The sequence below is a fragment of the Hemibagrus wyckioides genome, linkage group LG01 (assembly GCF_019097595.1).
Source record: "Hemibagrus wyckioides isolate EC202008001 linkage group LG01, SWU_Hwy_1.0, whole genome shotgun sequence".
Lineage (NCBI taxonomy): Eukaryota > Metazoa > Chordata > Actinopteri > Siluriformes > Bagridae > Hemibagrus > Hemibagrus wyckioides.
Genome location: NC_080710.1, coordinates 12,216,250 through 12,237,939, shown reverse-complemented (window position 1 = coordinate 12,237,939; position 21,690 = coordinate 12,216,250).

Below are 21,690 nucleotides of genomic sequence, written 5' to 3'. Positions count from 1 at the left end.
GAGGGGTGTGAGTGTGCGGCACTGTGGGTGGCTGATACCTCCAACCCAAACCAGAGAGAGGGGGAATGGATTTCTGTTTGCATTACCCCCTACTGTAAAGGGATTCAAAGCAACAGGGAATCTACAGCACATTATTTCAGCAATGCACACATACACAAAAGAAAATGCTCAGTCACATACTGCACGTGCACAACTTTGATTTTCCAATGACTAATATAGTATACAGACAGACAGAGAGACAGAGAAATGGCCCTTATAAAGCACTGACACTGAAGAATCGTCACAAATATCATAACAAGTAAACGAACAATTATAATTTTAAGGTGTTCTCAAGTCCATGACAACACAAGCAATACACTCTCAACTATCGAACAATCAGGGCCTACAACTTTAATAGCACTGTGGTATAAATAAGATTCATATGAAAATCCATCTTTCCATTGATTTTCTGTACAGCTTTTCCAACACACGGTCGCAGGGAGCCTGGAATCTATCCTAGGGGACTTGGGGCATGGCAGAGGGCATCCAGGACAAGGTGCCAAACCATTACAGGGCACAATCTCTCACACACACACACACACACACACACTAGCCAACCAGGCACGTCTTTGGACTGGGGAGGAGACCGGAGTAACCCCCGAAGCACAGAGAGCCCAAGCAAAGACACATAGGATGGAGCTGAGAATTGAACCCCACCAACCCCAGAGGCTTGTAATGTTCAATAATCTTCAATAGTAAACATGTTAACCTTATTTAAAATACTAGCAGAAATAGCATGACATTGATATGCGTAACACTGTGACAAAAAATAAGGACATATTTATATATTTCAAGGTTATCTAAAGCAGCATGTAGGGTTCCTTGTGGTCCAGCGGCTCTTACTGCTGTTAGATTCCAGCCACTGAAGAGTGAACTTGCAGTGCCAGTCCCAAGCCCAGATAAACTGGGAGCGTTGCATCAGGAAGGGAATCCAGTGTAAAACCTGTGCCAAAATCAAAATGTGTGGATCGGATGATCTGCTTTGCCGATCCTGGACAGGCAGAACCCGAAGGACAACAACAACATATGAAACAGCATGTAGAGTTGTCGCTTCTCTCAATCCTGAGCTCAGATTACTCTCTGTGTTTATATGAAGATTTCTTAAGCATATTTAAATAGTTTTTAAAAACCCTAATATTTATGAACATTGACATATACACACTCATCTATTTGAGATGACACCTTCTGGAAGGAACAATTTCCAAAAAAACCCATCAATGCACAAATTATTGGGTTAAACATCTGCATCTCTCTCTCTCTTTCTCTCTCTATTAGACACACACACACACACACACACACAGTCCACCAAACATGATCTCTTCCTTTGCAGCTGTTCTTTATTTGACCAACTCTTTATTTATGTCCTGGATATCAAAAGCATAACAACTATCCCCATAGCTTCAGAGTACTTTGAAAGAACATGAAACTAAAGGAATTACTACACCAGTCTGCAGTTAACAAAAGACTGAGAGAGGAACACACATAAGTAGCTCTTTCTAATTAGTGAGACAACCAGCTCACATCACCATTAATTCACATAACAAGTAATTAAAGCATGAGCCATGTACATCCTCCTATATGAATAGTGGTTATGATTGTTACACGATAAGGCTGCTGATGACAGTGATTGTTTACATTTCATTCACATACACAACCGCAAACAAAATTCATAAACATGCTGTTTTCACATCATTATAGATGTTCATATGTGTTTACAATGTGTGCGCTGACATTGGGCAGTGTTACACTCTTCAATTACATGTGGTAGTGTTAATGGTAACCAGGTGCCAGTTAATTGGCTTAAGGGCTGTTAGTCATTTTGCCGTGAAAAAGTGGCTTTGTTTTAAGCCTTATGCTGCTCCTGTGGCCTTATATGCTGCTGAACTGCCTTAATTTGAAAGGAAGAGGAACTCTGAGAAACTGTGGAAATTTTTAGGTAATTCCTTAATTAATCACCAAACTGCCACATGAATCCTAAAGATCTTCTAGGCTCCATTCACGCCTGGCATTAACATCTAATTAAAGTGTGCAAATAGCTGATCACACCTTGATTTTCTGTGTGTCTCAAATACATTTGCAGAGACTTAAGATGAGACTCCATGATGATGTTGACCTTCAAATTTGCAGGGGACTAACTAGGACCTATTAGTGTTCCCACTAAAAATGTTATGTGGCCTGTTACATCTCTAACCACCTCTGAAATGCCTGCTTGACCCTTTCACCAAGAAGAATGTTATTACCATGTATGAACATCTTTTTGGGTAGAATTAGTAAATGATGGTTAATATGGCAATTAATGGAGCCCAAACAAGTCCAGGATACACCCAGCTGGTTTTGTTTTGATTCATTAACTAAACACGGATTTCAGGGACATGCTAATACATTCCTCACAGTGGGCAATAAGAGGGAATAGTTCAAACAAAAAGCATGCTATGAACATTTCCCTGTAGATATACAGAAGCTATAGATAGCTATCATTTGCATGACCTAGATGATGATCTAGTATGCACAGACAGAGAAACCAAAAACATCCTCTTCAATTATTTTAGCCACACGTATTGATATTTTCTCTTCCCACAGAAACAGGCGTCACACCTCTGGTGTGCTAGATGCATGTGTTTCCACAGCCTTGGCTGATTGCTCTGAGGAGGGCGGCACAGAAATGAGACAGATGAAGTGACATTGAAAAAGGGTGGACAAGACTAAATGACAGAGAAATGGAGAATATGAGCAACAAGGTGGAGAACCACTTGAGCAACAGTGTGGTTTCCCTCTGGCCTACCACAAGGGCATGTTCATTCATTGCATGCTTTAATGAGCTTTAGTCACCCTCTCAAGAATACTTCCCCCTCAAGAGCCATCATTAACACTTAGCACCGCATGCTTAATTCTTCATTCATCCTTCACAGTTTACCTACACCAAGGTCTGAATGTCCAGTAGGACTGTAATCCTGCATTCCTGATGTGTTTTTAATCATCTCTCTGCTCAAAGACACCTGATTTACACAGACTCCAATTTCCATAAGTTTCCACAACAGTTAAAATCTTTAGTAATACAAAACCTTTGACTGCACCCCTATTGCATGAAACAAGCCAGAGAAATATCAAATCGTACAGAGCGACATCACTTTTTGCAATGGATTAAAACAAATTGAACTATCATAATATAGTTTTTGTGCATAAACCAAATATGATCATGTTTCATGCCCTGCATGATGATTTGACTCAGGCAGCTTTGCACAAAGAGCATGGACTGCAGGAACCTCTTTGTTGAGAGTGATGAGTGTCTCATCAGTCAGTTTAATTGAGCAGTAACTCATAGCAAATGTAGTTGTTCTTTGCCAGCAATTCAAGGCCAACAGATCACCTATATCCATATCATCAGCACCACAACATATTACCTTTCCAAATCTGGTGGTGGAAAAGACAATAATCATTTTCACGCAAGCATGGATTTTCCAAAGGTAACTGGGGATAAAGATTGCACACACATGAAACCACTCTGGGGTGAACTATTCATGTATGTTAACAGAAAAGGATATTCAGTTAATGTACTGCTAATTTCTGATGTACTTCAATGTTGTCACCATGTGGCAAGGTGGAGTACAGGATTGCTTCATTTTGCAGAACAAATAGGGACTTTGATGTCAGCACTGGAGATTAATGTCTTATTATATTTCTTATTTATGTTTTAGACAAACGATTTGTAAAAGTGACATCACTGTTGGTTCACATCTACTTTAAATCTAAGTAATAAGTATCTTAAATAATAAGTTGTTCACAGCAAGCAGTACCACCAGTAGGCTTAGTGGGCTTTTTAAAGTAAGTTGCTTACCATATATGGGAATTTGGGGTGTTTCTTTAAGTAAATGAGCACAGACATGCAATGGCAGAGCAATTCAGAAGCTGTGGAATTTATCAGTGTTTGTACTGATGGATCATACAGCTTGTTTTTAGGCATATGTTAAATGAGACCCACAGGTTCAACAAAGTTCATCGTTTTCATAGGCTGTAGGAAGTAAAGGCAATGAGAGAAAGTCTGCTGAAAAGCCCTTCAAAGCCAAGCACAGGATGAGATCACGTTCCCCAGGGTAGCTTGTTTGGGAGTGACCTGTGATCAGAAGTGTTGGTGCAGAGGCCAATTGTAGCCTAAGGGTAAGCCTGTGTGGGGCTCACTCGGCTGGGACCTGTCAATCCAAACACACATCTGTGACTTCATCCTAACTTGCACTTAAGTGTAAATCATTTGTAAATTTGCCATGCCCAGTGTTGCAGCCTGTGCTGGAACCTCAGCTGTTCTAACACACTATAGACTGCAATATCCCAGGGATGATGAGAAAAAAGTTTACTCTTAGGAACAAAAAGCACCAAGTTGGGTGTTTGGTAGGACCTCCCAAACAAGATCTGAAAGGAAAAATCACAGCAGGAGATAGATAGTGCAAAATGAAACTGGAGACAAACTTTTTCCTCATGTTCTGGGGTGGATACTTTTTCACAATACACACGTTTCTGGTAAATATACTATTGTGTGTATGATTAGTGCATTGTTTTTGTTTTAGAAGCAAACAGTAGATGCTCCATTTGCAACCTAAATGTCAAAAATGGGAGAAAAAGACCAGTAAACATACAATAAAATAGAACATGACACAAGTCACCTAATGATTGCAAATAGCTTACTTAAAATAATCATGTTCACGTTTTATTTCTGCAGTCTGGCTAGTCAGCAAATGTCTCTTTACCCGAATACATCATCATACCATATGTATAGAGTGACTTACTGCTGAAAACACAAAAAGCATCAGGGATCTACAGGGATTTGCATGGGCCATTGATTTAATAAATGCTGTCATTAAAAGCAATACCGACATTAATTTAACTTTAGGGAAAACAAACAGACTTTTTATGAACACCTCTAGTGCAATATAGTTACGAAACAATGAAAATATATTGATTATCTGGCAGTTTTATACACAACCAAGGAGCAAGGATTTCAACTTCTTCCAACAATGTGAAAATCATCGCTCGATCTAAGTGTTATCTTTACATGCAGGGCTCAACAGTGATATCATGCAAATATAATTAAAACAAGGTTTTGTTATATCTGTGTCTGTTCTAAGAGCGTTTATTTAATTTTAGGAAAAATGGGCTGCCCTGGCTTTAAGTTTTCAGTATGCTTGGGTTGCTATTTTTCTTGTCAAATGTTAACAAAATGTTATCCAACTCTTTTCTGGAGTCAGATAACACTCTTTTTCTCAAAATGAACATGTGTGCCTTGTCTATTTTTTAAATAGAAGTGACTATTTCATCTGTCTATGGAAATTGAGTTAGATAGATGTGGAATTATGTCTGATACCATGATAGCAGGGGGAAAAATACACAAGAAAACTAGGCTACTTACAAGCTAAGACATCATATATTTATGCAGCCGAAATGTTGAAATATTACGAAACTAGGCAAGATTGAAGACTTGCATGATTGTGAAAATCAGCAGCATGAAAGCTATAGCTGTAATATCATAGCTTTAAACATGCAGCATCAAGCATAGTCAGGTACTCGTAAGATCATGGAACATTAGAAGGGATAGGCTTGGAGGCATTAGTGTAGCTAGGAGCTGTCTAGGGATTGTCTGGTTTATCACTTAGAATATGAAGATTGTATTGCATTTATATTTCCATCTACTTAGAGTGTAGGAACTCTGCTCTGCTTCACATAACCCAAACATATTCTGACGTTTTTAAAATTTCAATGTAACGACAGCACTGATAAGTACTGCAAAGTAGAAACTTTGGTGTGTTTTAAAGGTACAGAATTTCCACAGGCTGATTTCATACAGAATGAGATCATTTACCTGGCTCTGTATCCCAGCTCTTTTGCTGTTTAATAGTCACCATATGTGGCACCTCAAGTATCTGCCTGAATATAAAATATAAGGTTGTGTGGCAACTTCTGCCACAGCTTCCCCTATTTCATTCCTTTTTTTCTGCTATACTGTTAATATTATTAGTGCCATATGTTTGGCTCTTACTTTCACTCCCTTTTCTTTGTGCTTAGTACTCTAAAGAAACACAATATCAGAATTTCCTTGATGGAATGCTCAGGTTGTGAGACTGGGGACCACATGTCCTGTGTCTAGACTGTTGGCAATGGCACTTACAATTTTAATAAAAAATTAACCATTTGCTGAACAGCAGTTTTCTCTAGAGATTAGCTCCTGGTTACACCTGCTGTTAATGTGTAAAGACACCATTAAAAGTTGTTACTGGAGGTATGAAGAGAGTCTATAAAATGAGCCCGAACAGGAGCAGCATGTGTGACAGTTACTTTCCCCCACCAGCTGAACGAAAGTGATTGACAGCCGGGCCAGCCACGGTATGTGACGTAGGGCACATACGACTGCAAAAATGTCAGTAAGTGAGTGAGTGAGACAGTCATGTGACCTGCCTGACCAAATGGGCTGTGTGTTAGTACAGGCGCTGGTGTGACAGAGGGAAGGTGGCTGATGGTATTTACTCCCAGCAGGCAGGGGAAGCCAAAAGGCATGTAGGTGGTCTGATTGTTTGCTGAGATAGGGCAGAGTTTGGAGACTGAAACAAATTGATCACCCACTAGGATTCCCAGGGTGCATGGAAACGAATTGTCTCAGCGTCTGAATGATCTTCTCACCTACACTGTAACACCAGCTGTCTTTCATTAGAAAGAATCATGAGCGAGAAGAAGTCTGAGAAGAGCTCAGCAGAACATAGAAACACTCTGTTGAAGCGTTTAACAGTAACAAATGTGTATAATTCAACATTTAATGTATTCAACAGCAAAGTAAACAAGAAATGAAAATAATGCATTTAATCTTATTTACCAACAGTAACATTTTGGCACAATGCAGTATATTTAGCAAGTTATTTAAATGATAATTTGTCACTAGTGTAGATGACTTCTTTAAAATATGCTTCCATGGCACTGTTATGAAGAATAACAGATCCTATAATGCTCTCCAGGAAAATCGAAATAATTTAAACTCAACTGCAGTGTATCTTTAATCATATAATGACAGCGTAAGTCATAATACAGACCCTGAAACAGCTGAAAGTTACATATAGGCGGTTTCTGAACACTACATAGCTTCTTCGCAAGGGATTCGTTTTCATCTGATTGCATGTAAAATGCAAATATTTCATATCATATCAAATTTTTCTTGGCCACTTTTAAGAGCCCTAACGGCAAAATGTTGCTCAAATTACAAACTATAAAACTTTCTTTCCATTTTATTTCACACAGTAGATTTTACATTTTATGGAGTGTTAAAGATAAGCAGGATATGAATTTCACTGTGCATGTAGATTCCTGTGGTTGATATGACACCAATGGATAAATAATAATTTGTGAAATCAGGTACAAAAATCGCTCTTTCACACATCAATATTGGGCACAGACGTGCTAAAATGAATACATTAACAGCTTAGTGGTTCACGCCAGGATACCTCGAAAAAGGTATTAGATTTAGGAGATGTTAATGCGTTGAGATATTTTTTCATTTTCTTAGAAAACATGCTTTTGGAAACGTAATGTTGTAAATCCTGGCCATGTCACAGTAGGAATATGTTAGGTATGAAATTGACTGTCACACCCCTATGCCAAATCTTAAACAGGAAATTTGATGCGAAGCTTAGCTTTCCTTTTAGAGCAACTTTCCAGTACGCAGGGTTCCCGTTCAGGGAATTATGTAGAGTACATTCAGGCATGTTTGTCAGACCATACCATGTTCTTACCACTGACAGAAACATAGCATACACCGGTTAGGGGTATAGCTGATTAACAACTGCCCAAAAGGAATATGTAATAAGTTCGCTCATTAAGCCCTCTGTTTACTTTGATTCTATGAATCAGTCCCTGGGTCACTGCTAGTGGACTAGTCCAGGTACCTTGGGGGCCTCTAATCAGATTTACCTAAAGGGAAAGAGTATGATGTGAAAATTATGCATACAGAATTCACGCACAGAGCAGAACACTCCTATGGGTCTATGTCGAAATGTTTTTTCTTGTGGTGGGGATCGGCTGGTGGGGAGTTAATAGTTTTGGCCAACATTAAATATTTCAACATTAAATCCTGTGGCGTCTTATATTACATTTATTTCATGAATCATGAATGAAGTGTGACCATAGCAACAAGTCAATGCCCAAATCAGAGATCCACCTGGGGCTCCTGAGTGGCGTAACTAAATGTCCTCATATGTCTTGAAGGGAGCACATGCTTACCTTCATCCTTAAAGACTGGTGAATGTTGTACAACAGAGGGAATCCATATAGGCAAGAGGGAAACGGGGAGACAACTGGGCCCAAGTCCAAAAAAAACTCATTCTCTAACAGTGGTCCCATGGACGTAATCTGTGTGGAAGCTCCCCATGCACATTTGCACAGATGAACTGACTTACAAAGAAACAGTCTCTTGATACCAAAATTCCATTTAACAAAAAAGAATATGAGACCATCCAGAGCTAATGTAAGCATGACACACAAATATTTCAATTCCTCACACGTTATAGCCCAGGCATAAAATCCTAATTAGGATTACAAGTCATTTTTACAAAGCCACTGAAAAACTGCTGTGTCGAAGGGAATATAATTGAAGACTTCATGCAATTGAAGTTCTTTGTGGCCTGGCAGATGAGTTTGTGGAATTGCGATTGAGCTTTGGCAAGAACTAAACCTTCAACTTCTACATCAAGAAATGTGATATGACCAGAGTGGAACATTCAAGATCAATCTATATTACATATTGATACTCTAGCAACAGTGTGTGGTTTAATCAATAGTAAATCACCCTTGAAATGTAGTCAGTATAGACTCTTTAACAGGAGGAAAGACATATATGTCCCTTTAAAGAGAACAGTAACCTAGATTCATTACTAGACATAAACTATGAGCTTGTTTTTACTGTCCTGAAGTATAATTTTGAACTTTTAGTATAAGAGGAAGATGGAGAAAGTTCTACAGCAGTGATTTTCTAATAGATTGCTCTTTTCTTATAGAATAACTGAACCTTCTCCAAGTAATAATAATGTTATTATACCTCTAAATCTATGTAATAATGACATCAATCAAATATAACAAATATAATAGTAACTATTTACTGCACAGCTTGCATAATCATTTTTCATTACGACACACTGAATGTCTTTGTTTGTAATTTCTTCGATGCTCTTTAGAAGAACTGTATTTATATTGCTCAAGTCACTTGAAAACTGCAGCGTCAAAGGTTAGTAATTGAAGACTGAGTTCTTTGTGGCCTGGCAGATGATTTTGTGGAATCATTGCTGTTCTTTGCCAAGAAGTGAAAGCTTCAGCCTCTACATCAGCAAAATTATCTGATCATAGTACAACGCTCAAGAAAAACATCTACCCAGAAGGCTTTCCAGCACAAATAAGAAGAAGCAAGAAACAATATGTCTTGTTAGTTCAGTAACAGCAAGAGGTTTAATCAACAGATAATCACATTTGAAATGCGGCATGACATTTCTGAGTCGCTACAGGAAACACATGACTTATTCACTCATAAGATATCCATCAAGCTAAAAATACCACATAATCTGATAAATCTACATTTTTATCAAAAAACCTGATTATGACCGGAGTTGGCAGTCACACTTTGTTTATTAAAATCTATTTTCAGAATCAAATAGATGTAGTTAATATTGCACTGTAGTTAACCTGGTTTCAACCGAATTAATAAGCTAATTAAAACAGTACATTTTTTTCATAGGTATGGGCTTTTTGTTGTGACATTTAGCACAAAATAACATAAAACAGCACTGCCAATAGCATAGCCTTTGCATATAGGACAGTCCTGGGGGATAGCCTCAGTGAGAGGAAATTAACCACTCTCTATGATAACAAACCCTGCTAGGAAAGGTCTGCAGGTTAAACCACAGGAGACGCCACAGTGTGACAGCTAGAGTCGAGCTTGCAGACAATCACATGACCCACAACAGGGAAAAAGGGTTAAATATACATACGCTATATACTCGGCTCCTCTACACTGAGGTTTCGCAACCACTAAATCAGAGAGGTCATGGCATGCCATCTTATTAGGATGTTTAGGAAAACACATTATCTTCCCCAAATTTGCCTCACCACATACATTTAAGCTATATTTAAAGTTTATTTTCACAGTAATTAAAAAAGTAATCCTTAGTTAATAAGGCAAATTACAATTGAACTTTAGCTAATAAACAAAATAACATTTTCACTTACATATCAAGTTACTTACATAAGTGACCACTACTGTTCACTCAAATTCGTTTATACTGCTGTTTTTGTGTGTCTTTTGTTTTAACTGTATATTACGTTAAGACACGTCAAGCAGTTTATGAGCAATTTGTGTAATTACAGTCTACACACCCTAATAATCGTTTCAAAGATTCCATGTTACACATGGATTTATTATCACATAGTGAAATTGTACAATTTTTTGGGGACAGTAAGAAGGTTTCCCTCATAGGTGTTGGGGAAACTGAATCAGCAATGGTGGCAAAGAGAGATCAGAGTTTCCCTTTTTGCATCCTGCATGCCAATAATTCAAGAATAACAACGAAGGCAACAATGCAGGCAACTGTGTAGCCTCAGATTCCTGTTCGGGACTGACAATAGTACACAACCTGATTTGGTCGTCTGCTTTTGTAGCCCACCCACCTCAAGGTTTGATGAGTTGTGTGACTGTGATGCTTTTCTGCTCACCAACATTGGAAAGAGAGTTTTTTTGAATTACTGTTGCCTTCCTGTCAGCTGGAACCAGTCTGGTGGTTGTCCTCTGACCTCTCTAATCAGCATGGCTTTTAGGCTTGTAGAACTGCCTCTTTAGTGGCTGTTTTTTGTTTTCTGCACAACTCTAAGTAAACTCTAGAGATAGTTGTGTGTGAAAATCCCAGGAGATCAGCAGTTTCTGAAACCCCATCAAACCAGCCCATCTGGCACCAACAACCATGTCAGGGTCACTGAGATCACATTTTTCCCCTTGATGTAAACATTAACTGAAGTTTCTGATCTGAATGTTATTATACATTGCACTGCTGCTGCTGAATAACTGATTAGATAAATACATAATTAAGCAGGTGTAAAGGTGTTCCTAATAAATGTGTGAATTTAGAGTGGACAATCTCCAGAGATTTAACTCACCAAAAAATAAAGCTCACAGGTCAATGTTTTTTTATGGGTTTTTCTTATTTCATCACATGAGTCTGTTTAAAGGCCTGGAAGTCAATGTTCTTGGCTGAAATCACACACTGTTTCAAATCCCTGCCAGGTTGGTGTTCAATAATATCAAAGTAAACGGCAACTGTAGGGGAAAAGTGAAACACCATCAAGCAGCACTACATGCCCCCCAGCCTCCTTCCAAACTCATTTTCTCCTAATGACATACATGTCCTATTGCAGAGAATTTAAGGTTGAAGAGTGGAGGCAGATGTCCTTGTGGGGGGTAAACACCCCACCCCCTTCAGAGTTCACAGAATTTAGTTTTCTTTGCACAGTCATAATGCTCAGGAAAAACTCACACATCTGGGATAAAAGTCAACGTTCTAAATAAATCTGTTACCACTAAGCTGCTCATGAAAGTGCTTTCATGGCTTGTTGGAGGTTTTAACCTGTGAAACGTGACCAAATCTTCATGCTAATTAGTCATTGAAGGCTCCTTGGAGTATGCTGTAGAATCTTTTGACAGTTAGAGGAATGTTAGTGCACTAAATTGAGCCAGTGGTACCATTTGTAGCATGGTGCACATTTTTAAGGTGTTTGATGTAAATCAATGGTCATTTGTCATTCTGTGACCTTCTAAAAATCCTGGAAAAAAACCTTACGAGCAGACACTGGTGCTGTAGTGGGTGTGCTCTCACAGTTGGGGGGAAAAAAGATGTATGGTTGACTATAGTGAAAGTTGTAACCTAAGCCTGATTCATTCGTAAATGTAATTTGTGGAGTTTTTGCTTGCATTATACATCCAGTAAATGCAATGCTTCTAGATTTCTGATGAATGTTTTTAATCAAGTCTTTATTGGCGTCCTGAAGATTAGCTGCGCTGAAATGTTACCTACGTTGGCTTCACACAATAGTAAGACTGCCTAGTATAAATGGCCATGAAATTTTGTTTCTTTTTGTTTAGGAGAACCAGGAAAGATTGAACAAACAACAACAAATGAAAAACAAACACAATTCCTATCTAGTCAGACTACAGATTCATGCAGCCTATTGCTAGCAGTTGTGTCAAACTATTACACAAAGTAAAATACTTCCTGCCAACTTTGCAGAAACATGATAACATGTAATCAGTAGTGACTGAGAAGGTACATGAGAAATAAACACAAATAAGGTGGATTACTTTCTCAATCATTTTGAATGCCTTTAGCATGACCAATGACAAAACTTCTTGCAAACAATTTTCAATGATTATTTGTGCGTTCCTTTACATAATACAAAGGATTGTAATTGAGCATTCCATACAGTCTAACAGCTCAGATATACCTCCCAGAATATGTGCATGAAATAGTGATATCAGTAAATCAACTGCTAAAGTGTACATTTATTTAAAGTGAATTCATATTTTAATGCATAATGGAAAAAAAGAACAAACGTACTACATAGAAGTATAGGTTTTATTAGTCTTAGTTTATTAGTTGGTTTATTTGTTTATTATAAAGACAATGATACAAAAACATTAAATAATGTGAATGACTTGAGTAAATCATCTGGTTTGTCTTGTCATGCTGACTTAATGAGGATATCATAGACAACAGTTTGTGCATATTAGAAAATTCCCAGGTTTTATACCTCAAATGTATATACTGGCATCTTGGCATCGTTGCCCCTGAATGATGATTTCATTTGACGTTGTATAATTTATAATGCAAGACAGCTAAATGTGTAATGAAGTAGGCAGTCACAGTTTTATGGCTTTTCACTAAAATCTAAACGATCACACTAATCGGAAGAAAGAGCAAAATGCTTTTTCATTCTGTAATGCTATTAATTTAGGTATGTTCTCTTCCCAGACTGTTGGTTTTCATGGAACCAACACTGATGATGACTCATTCGCAGACGTGACTCTCTGACCACCACGGATAACACAGGTGCATAAAAGCCGAGGCCCACCCAAGCACATATTACACCACCAACAAAACCACCTTCTGGCTCAGTCACTTACTGGAAATTCGACATAGCCAGACATTTCACACTGGTTGCAGTTGGTAAATTGTTCACACATAGACCAACGGCATGTTGTGTGCTCTATGCCAACGTCATGAAAGTCCCACTAAGAAAGGCGGTCACTCAGTGATCTCATGTGGACTGTTAACAATAATTATCATTGGATAATGGAATATGATGGCAGCATACTGCGTGTTTCAGTATTGGATTGCAGAACTCCATACCCAGCACGCCCTAAACATCATTCTACTACAGAGACACACCCTTGTGTGTTTTCTCTGGCTGTTTCTGAACAGACTGAGTTAAAGTGATATCCATATGTTAACCACGTAGCATGATTAATGATGACGTAGGTTCGGCTGCACACCGTATTGATTTAAGAGGTCTAAGGAATCATTCACTTTCACAGAACTATCTGACATGTTGCCGATAATTAGTTGCAAGAGCAATTATGCCTGGTATTTCTCAAAAAAATAAAAATAAAATTCTATCAACTATTAGTACTTTTATAGTACAAATTGTGTTGTGAATAATCACAAATGCTACCATAGTCTATAAAGTAAATATGCTTTAGACTAACTATTCCTAATTACATCTATCCATCCATCCATTTTCTGTACATTATCCTACACAGGGTCATGGGAAGTCTGAGGTGGGGGACAACCTGGATGGGGTGTGCCTAATTACAGTATTAGGTTATTTTAGAATAACTCAGTGAGGCATGGGAAACAGTGCCACAGCTGCTAACTGTGTGTTCCAAGCACTCACGTACTGATGTCATGATTACGGGAAATGCGTCAGCAAACAGGTAATCCCAAACAGTTCAGAGGCAACTGTGCTCACCGGGTAGTTCTAATGTTCTCACCTCCATGTGTCAGCAATGCTGTAATAGTCAAAAACAGAAACTTTCTTTGTCTGAACTCTGACATCAACAGCTCCAGGGTTTGTGGTACAATCACGGTTCAATTTCTCCCCATTTTGATCACCTGCCAATTCCCGCCCCCAAGCTTACAGCTTCCTTTGACATCAGCCAACCGCTTCTTTTTGAAACGTTGCTCATGCTGTAACACATTCAGAGAAAAGTGTTTCCTGCATACGTGAGCTTACAGATAGCACAATATTGGCTTGTGTTGCTGTGATTGACAGGGAAAAGATTAATTTAGATTAATTCAGATACAGGTCAAGAGCTTCAGGTAATATTCAGCTACCTGTCAATGTCATAATGATAAAAAAAATTCTGATCTTTATGACTTGGATGTTGGGCTGTTTTGAGTATTTCAGAAACTAATGATCTCTTGGGATTTTCACACATAACAGTCTTACAGGGGTTTACACAGAATAATGCCAAAAAACAAAAAACATTGTGCGAAGACAGTGCTGTTGGTGGTTGATAGGTCAAGGTTATGAGTTGGGAGGTCAAATGGCCGACCCATGCTGGACAGCTGAAGATTTTAAAATATATATACATATATTTGTTTCCATTCTTTAACTGTACAGTTTGGGCGAGGTGGTCTGTGCCCATGATTTCTGTTCTTGGCTGAGAAGGGTGAGAAGACTGAGAACCTGATGTGCTGTGGTGTGTGTGTTATATACACACACAATACTATCTGAAATCATGAAATCTGCACATTTATCATTTGATCCGCTTCTTTTTCTTGAAGATCGTAAGGAAATGGTTATGCTTTCTACAATATCAACTTCAGTATGGCTTTCCATGTCAGTGGATCCCCTCCAGAAGTGTATTTATGAGGTGATTAGGAGCAGACTACATGAGACGTGTTGTGCTTTCAATAGCAACATAAGAGCCTTTTCATAAAGAAACCATGCAAATTACTACCACAACACTATCTACAGACTATTCCCTCTGCTGCAGGATATGCTTGGCAGTATATGGTTGTGTAATTGGCTAAAACAATGGCTCCATTCTTTGTGTTATGGCATAATAAGCAATGCACCCAGATGTTCCCAGGATGTATGAGAATCACTTTGGTTTTCTAATGTGTTCCCCATTTCCACAGGTTTGGAAAATGACACAATGCAGACGCCACTGGGTATAAGAGCTAATCCTACTTGCCCCCACTGAAGACCATCAAGTCGAATGGGTCCTTTGATGAGCAAAACCCCATCTGTAGGCAAATCCTTGTGTTACCACCACATGCTATGACTAACCTGAAGGGCATATACATTGAGTGATAAGCAATTTATCCTTCTTATTGTCTACATTGCACACTATTGATTCAGTGTTACTCACAATTCTTGCTTTTCCTATTGCTCCTTTGCCCCCAAAACCATTAGATCAATCATACTGAAAAAAAATCTACGAATTTACAGGGGTTCAGCTTGCAGTCAGGAAGTGATTGTCAACGACAGGAAAACAGAAGGAGCTTTCTTTTCACAGTCTGAATCTGCACTCAAGACATGCCTGTATATCAGAGCGTAAATGTTTCCAGCTGGCCTGGGGTGGCATGCCCTTGGATATGATGCCTATATTACACACACACACACACACACACACACATGACAAAAATGGGCCTCAGAGGAACAATTTTTTCTAACCTGAGCTGTAATTTCTGTAGGGATGTGCCAGTTTTAAAAATGGATTTAACAATTACAGTAGCACACAATCTGAATCTAAAACATCTCTGTGGGCAGCTAAGACCAAGTTTCCCAGAGAACTGTTTTAATATTTAAAGAGAAAGTTTATTCAAACTCTACTCCTTCAAATATTTTATATGGCCTTCTCTGAGACCAGTTTCAGTACCACAGTAAACTCTAGAGACAAGACCGATATGATTAAATTACTTGACCCTGTGCAGATCCCCCATGATCTGTTTTAATCCTATTCTTGACCTTGATCTCTCTTGTCTCAGTTTTGATTCACATTATCCTCAAGACCTACAGCAGACTAACACAGAAAACAGTTCTTTACACAGACAATAAGCTTATTATAATTATGTAGACCTCAGACACTAAAAATTTCTTACAGTTTTTCTTCTTCTAAAATGTTCTACTGGAATCCACCAAGCGTCTGACAACCGATTTGGCACAACAAAGGAAGTCATTGATTAAAATGACATTAATCAATATTGTTAATATTCTACCTAGTAGGGAACTTTCACAAGCCCAGTGCACAGTGCAGCATCAGTAAACTTCAGCTTGCTTGACACTGCAGTTAAATAGGTAAACGTTTGACTTCCCTGTGCAGACTGTGTAATTGCCGTTTTTCCAGCGTGAATAAATTCTAATTAGGCAAATGTTTATTTTTGTTCTGCCAAACTAGTTTGCCTTGCCCTGGTGTCTGAAAGAGCAGTCCTTCTCAAGAACAAACATGTTAATGGATAAGGAAGTCTCATATGGTCATACTTAGGTTGTTGGGGTCCAGCAGCAGTGATCTATCCTTTCAGTTGTCTTGAAGAAGTGACTTGTGGCTTATGCATCCAACTTTGTGTTCATTTAGGTAAATAATATGGATTCTTATAATGTGGACCAAATGAGCAAGTCATCAAAGAAAAAAAAAGCCTTTGGAACAGCAGACCTGCCCGTTTTCCATTAAAATAGTGTATGTGTGTCTTCTGGCTCCTAAGTAGAAATGCATTTGTATAAAACAATACATGTGACATTCATGAAAAGAATCATTATCCTTTTAGCTAGAGAGCATGAAAGGGAAAGTCTTTCCTGGAGTGTCCACCACATATTGGTGTGGGAGACAGACCTGAATCCCTCTGAAAGGTTTTTCCTTCAAAGTGGTTAATGTTTTGATGTCATTTTGCACCCAGAGGTTTACATGTTCTAAGGTTACATTACAAACACCAGCCCTGAGGAAGGAGGGGACCTTAGGAGGGCCAAAGATTATGGAGGTGAGAGGAAATACAGTGGGTGTTCTTTTAGTTATTGCCGTCAGAGATTCCCTTGTGCTTTTCGAGGTGGAGTTGTTTTTGTCACAGCGAGGATTTGTCATAGATGGGAGAAAAGCAAACAGTGCACTGAGAGAACCATGTCATCGATTTTAATGCTAAAAAAAATCATCTAAGTGGAGGCCAAATGATATTACTGTGTGTATAAATGTAGACTTTTACTTTCCTTTGCACCAGCAATTTAGCTTTCAAGCTCATTCACAAACAGAGCCAACATTAATGTTCTTAGACAATAATTCTTTAAAATCCTAATCTTCTATTGCGTGTTCATTTTTGATTGCAGGCCAAATCAGCATGTATCTGGCAGCATGATCTAAGTAAATGTCGAGAGACAGTAAGTCTGACTTCAGATCACTGGGGATGGAGGGAAGGCTTGGAGGAACTCCCTGCTGCTCCAAACATGACCTCTCACCCAGCACTGATGCAACAGGCCCCGTGGCTCACTTTGGGGACAGGGTCAAGTGATGTACTGTTCCATGTTGCTGAATTCATTATCGACTGCATGTCACTGAGATTTAGGGTCAGCTCTAAAAGTCAGTACTTCACAGCAAGAACCATTAGTGATATTTAATTCCTTTAATAGATGGTAATTAACAGCTTAACCAATAAATATTGCTGTTTTGTCCAGGTTTATCAAGTGGTGCTTGTTCTGCATGCCTTAACAATTCTAAGTTCTAAGAGCATGTGCCTAAAAGTCTAGCAGCTCAAGGTGCTTATTAAGAGGTAATGTCGAAAGAGGTGTAGGAAGAACACTGAGTCTTTCCTCAAATAATAAAAACCAATGTGAAATAGAGAGTACACTTGAGACTTATGGGCTGGCAACTACCTCCAGTGTATCATAGAAAGCTAACCACATAGAGTGTCTGTTTAACATAGATTAATGACCCATGCAAAAGTCCTGATGTGCAGAAAAAAGAAAAAATGCTATAATGTGACAGGAAACAAAGCACTTTTAAAGTCCTGCCTTTTCCAAAGCATAATACAAGGCATAATACAAGATGGAATCAACAATTGAAACAGGCTGTTTGCTATTTAGTCCCATAGCTAAACACAGACTGATGCATAAGAAAATTCCAAAGTGTTCTGGATGAATTTCCGCCACACACTTTAGTAATGACTCTTATCCCAAGAACGAATGTGGTGCCTGAGTCACTTTATACTCTATATTCAGTACAGAGTCGTTTCCCTCGCTCTTAGCAGAGAATCTAATTGCGCGTGCTGGCAGAGACCCAGGCCATGAGAATTTTAGCCCACAGACAGGATACAAAACCCTGTTGAAACCGTAAAGCTGCTTTGAAGCCGACCAAAGTGTTTCACTGTGGAAGTAAGACCATAAAGAGCAGCCCCAGCTTGACTGCTTAACATTGTGACCTCCCTAGCTCTATTACCTCTATAATGAGCACATAGTACCAGCACCTTATGGCTTCTTTTTCGATCGATGCAATGGAAGTCAATGACTTTAGCATCTTAAGTTGATTAACTGTTTCATATTACGTCATGAATTAAATCCTCTGTGTAAGACTAAGCAGAACCTCAGAGGTATTTCTGGGTTTACTAACAGAACAAATGGAGCTTTTGGAGAACAAACGTTTGGAGCTTAATTTAATAAATATCAAACTAAATACTATAAAGTATAGCCAATATATAAAGGTAATGAAGGTGTAATAAAGGTGATGAATTTTTCAGTAATGTTAGAAAGACCTATTTGAAAAAAAAATCCAAAATGATAGTTCTGTGTGCTTAATTTTTCAGAATTTTATTTTATAGGCACAGGGTGTGACCTGATACAATGTCTGTATAACACCAAAAGGAAGGAAGACACAAAAAAGGAGATAAAAAGAAAAATAGAGTTGTTTCAATTCTGTACACTCCTGTGTTCAAATCACTCTCTATGGCGATACTGAAAACAAAAGGGTGGAGCATGAGCTCTCTCTCTTTCTGTCTCTCTCTCCCTCTCTCCCTGTGTCTCTCTTGCGCTCTCACACACAAGCCGAAGAAACACATGCCAGAGTTTCTATGGAAACAGGCACACTCCACACTCAGTGCTCTCACACTCCATGTGCAGCACTCTCATTCACCGCCTGTTTGTCTGCGGATAATCATTGTTCACTGAAAGGACCCGTTTTTGTTGAGGGCCGCTGACCAGTAATGATAGCGTAGCCACCGGATGCAATTGTGGAAAATCCATGAGAGCCGTGAATATCATTCAGTAAGGTGCTTTCCTTGGGAGTATAACAGGATGATCCCCCATTACTCATAACCCAGACATATTGTCATCATTCATCTTTTAGTAAGTGCTTTATCCTGGTCAGGATTGTGGTGGATCTGGAGCCTATTCCGGGAGAACTGGGTGGGAATACACCGGGTACTCCAGACTGTGGATCCAACGCAACACTGACAAGGATAAAGTGCTTATTGAAGATCTGTGAAAGAATGAATGAATTCTTGCTCATGTTTTTGAAGGGTGCCTTCGTAAGTATTAGAAATGATAAAATAAACTGTCACATAAAGCTATTTGGGTGGCACAGTGGCACAGCATGTAGCAATTTATGTGGAGTTTTACACATTATCCCTGGGTCTTCCTGAGATATGAGAGTGTGTGTGTGTCTGTGTGTATGTTGGCATGGTTCCCTGTGATGGTCTGGTGTCTCATACAGGGTGTATGCCTTACTCAGACCCACTGTTTCTGAGTCCAAATCTACATTGACCCTGACCAGGATAAAGCAATTACTGAAAATGAATGAATGAAAGAAAGAACAAACACACAAAGGCATATGAACTAGACTACATTTCCATCAGGTGTGTTCAGGCAAATAAAAAAAAAAAAGTTTTTGACAGTATTGGGAAAATGCTTTCTCATTTTTAGTGGGAATGAACAGCATATATGAACAAATGTGTGATATTTCTCTTCGCTTCACATTGCACACTCATGGCAAAATTTCTACTCTGTAGATGCAGTCAGTATGCAGTGACAAATGTCCTCATGATGTAGATGACCTTTTTTTTTCTTAAATCCTGTCTGTTGAGAATAATGTAATCTTTATTTAATTCGACCAGACAATCTCAGTAAAAATCTTACATTGTGAGTATTGTCATGTATCAAAGCACTTCTACACTGACTGTTGTTTAGGCAGGGCATAAACAGTGTTTGCTTTAAACATTAGCAACGACAAAGAAAGGAGATGGTACTCGGAGGTCTTAAGCACACTTGAGTAGTTAATCTCAACAGACCACTGACCAAAGTAGAAATTCACTTCCTAATGTCTCTTGTTATACTCTGGAAACTCCATGGGAGTTCCTGGGAGTTAAAACAATGCCTACATTAGTGTCTTTGATTAAAAACAAAACGTAAAATAGGCAACACATAGACTCTCAATGATGCCATTGTTCAGAGTGAAGTAAAAAAAAAAGAGCCTTACAAGTCCACAGAACTAAAGTAAACTCTCTCTTGTGCCTTGGCCAGAATACACAGCATGGACCCCTAGGTGGTATTTAGGGTGGTTTGGAAGTGAGGGATGGGATCCATACGCACAGAACACAATGATGTTCTGTGCAAGCTAGCTTTGGGTGATGTGATCCAAAAGCTTTAAGTGAGTCGGCAAAACATATGGTTGCTGTTCATCATAGTCAGCTAGGGGTAGAAATCAGCCTCTAGGCATTAAACTCATCAGCTTCTAGCCCTCGGCGCCACTCCGGACTACTAGCAGAAGACAGAGCATTCATGTTCTGCACGCTTCCCTGGGAGTTTCTCCTACGTAGCTGCGTAACACGGGGCTGCCCTTCCCCTCAGTCGACCCTGCAGCCCTGGCTATTTTCTCTGGCTGTCATTGTGTATCCTTTCTCAAATAAACAGCAAGCCAAATTAACACATGAGGAACTGGGTCTTCCTGTGAATGGACCACTGCCAGAATGGGCTTCAGCGTTGTCCCCAGGGAGCCGAAAATCTCTTTGGTGATTAGCTGGGATTTGTTTAAAATAAGTGAACAAGATCAGCAAACTTAATCTTGTGGGATTTTGTATTCTTAAACTATTTCAGAGAATATTGTCTTATGCTTACAATGACTGTTTTTGGATATTTGGATAGAAAAGTTAAACTCAGAGTATATATTCAGCTAATATTCATAACATGAAAAAAAAATTTTTGTAATTGGAATGAATTTGGCACAAAAGTTTCTCTGTGTGTTTTGGTGCATGTGGATGCTCCATGTAGGTTTCAACAACAATTGCTCAAATGTAGACATAATATTTCTGTTCATACCAGATACTGTTTATTTAAAAAAAAAATTTATTAATACACATTAATACACATAATACACACATTTATGCATGAACATGGCAGAAACACGCGTCTAAGTCAGTCCTATTCCCAAAAAGTTTCTTTCACGCGCGCAATTTTCAGCGGATTTGGAAGCATGTCTATGGCGCCCCCTGCTGGTGCACATGAGCACCGCGTTCAATTCACTTTGTACTGAATGAACTAATTGATGGAGGAAGGCTATTGGCTGAGAAATAAGGCACACAAAACCAACAAAATCATAAAAAAGGTGTA